Source organism: Eptatretus burgeri, unplaced genomic scaffold (assembly GCF_056783735.1).
Source record: "Eptatretus burgeri isolate ZD-2024b unplaced genomic scaffold, Ebu_testis_v1 Ebu_testis_scaffold_970, whole genome shotgun sequence".
NCBI classification, from domain to species: Eukaryota; Metazoa; Chordata; class Myxini; order Myxiniformes; family Myxinidae; genus Eptatretus; species Eptatretus burgeri.
Window position 1 is genome coordinate 22,008 of NW_028222919.1, and position 1,993 is coordinate 24,000.

Below are 1,993 nucleotides of genomic sequence, written 5' to 3' on the forward strand. Positions count from 1 at the left end.
CGTATGTGGGCTGATCTAAGTCCTTGGATAAATGCCTCCCGGTTCGCTTCATTTCGGTGTTCCTCGGCGTTTACGGCCCGGAAGCTGCCGTCTTTTCCCAGCTGTTTCAGAGCTTGCAGGAACTGATCGATTGTCTCCCCGGCTGCTTGCTTGCGTGTGTTGAGAAGATGTCGTATGTATACCTCGTTCTTGCGCTTCACGTAGAGCGCCTGCAGCACGTCGATCGCTGCTTCGTAGGTGTCACACTCCGAGAAGAGCCTGTATACGCTGGGCGAGACATGATTCACAAGGGCGGCCAATTTGTCAGCTCCCTCTTCGATGATGGTCAGATAGTGTGAGAAGGAACGGAACCAATGCGACCATTTCATTTCTGAGTCAGTCGCGTTTGGGTCTGCGTCGAACCTCTCCGGTTTGTAGATCTTGTCCATCCTTGGTTGAGAGAGCCGAGAAAACCAAATGGAATAAATTGAAATGAAAACGAGAGATGAACCTTCAGAGTGTAGGCTTTATTCCATTTGATTGGAGCCGCTTCTACGGGCACACCAGGGAATACAGACGCAGCAAAGAGTACATAAGCAGTAAGGTATACACGCGCAACTAATCACCACAAAATAAATCAGTATAAGCACGGAGTCCGATATACTCTCAATTCTCACCATTCAACGAGCACCAAGTGAACCGCCGACATAAAACGACAATGCCCCTGGGACAATCCCCCCGACCGTGCCGAACCTCAGCTTTATCTCTTCCGTGCTCGAGCCGTGCAACATGTGATCACACGTCACGACCTTCAATTCACCACAGTAATGAGCACACAGTGACGCACTCATTTTATGACGTCGTGACAAATTGCACGTCCGCAACTGAACAACTGGCAAAATACTCGACGGAAAACCATTGTTCTTCATTCGGAGGACGGTGTGCTCTGAGCTGCAGCACCCCTCTCGGAAGGACATCAGAACGTCAGTCTCTCTTTTCACACGTTGATCCTCGATCACGACGAAAACAAAAAGAGGCACCGCTGGGATTCGAACCCAGGATCTCCTGTTTACTAGACAGGCGCTTTAACCAACTAAGCCACGACGCCATATACAATCGGGGCATCTCGATGCAAACTCGTGTTTCATACAAGTAAATCTGTCCAATTCATACTTATTTAATGTGAACACCTCTCTGTCTCTCTGTCACACACACACACACACACACACACACACACACACACACACACACACACACACACACACACACACACACACACACACACACAAACAGGCACACACACACAAACAGACACACATGCACAGGCACACACACACACAGGCATTGACATACACACATAGACATACACACAGGCACACACAAACACACACAAACACAGACATACACACACAGACACACACACAGGCACACACACATACACACGCGCAGGCACACACACAGGCACATACACACACAGGCACATACAGACATACACACACAGGCACACACACACAGACACACATACACAGACACAAAAACACACATGCACACACAGGCACACACACACAAACAGACACACACAGAGGCACACACAGACACAGACACACACAGAGGCACACACACACACAGACACACACAAGCATACACACACAAGCAGACATACAAGCAGACACACACATAGGCGCACACACACACACACAAGCAGACACACAAACAGACACACACACACACACACAAACAGACACACACACACACACACACACACACACTCTTGGTGGGCGGAATCGATTTCAAAGGACTCGATCCTCGATTCCAACCATGGAATGGAACCGGAATCGATGTCCATTCCGAGTGCTGCACTTCGACTTCTGAGAAATTCGCATTTTTTGGGGGGGAATTTTTTTTCCGACCTGTTTGGCATGTTCCGATGACGTAACGTGGTAATGAGCACACAGTGACGCACTCATTTTATGACGTCGTGAGAAATTGCACGTCCGCAACTGAACAACTGGCA

General features: G+C 49.0%; 1 non-coding gene across 1 annotated transcript; it reads right to left on the minus strand.

The window, feature by feature from the left end:
• Positions 1 to 1,013: 1,013 nt before the first annotated feature.
• On the minus strand, positions 1,014 to 1,087 carry TRNAT-AGU (transfer RNA threonine (anticodon AGU)). The gene has a single exon. It is a non-coding gene; the product is annotated as a tRNA-Thr (tRNA).
• Positions 1,088 to 1,993: the final 906 nt, after the last annotated feature.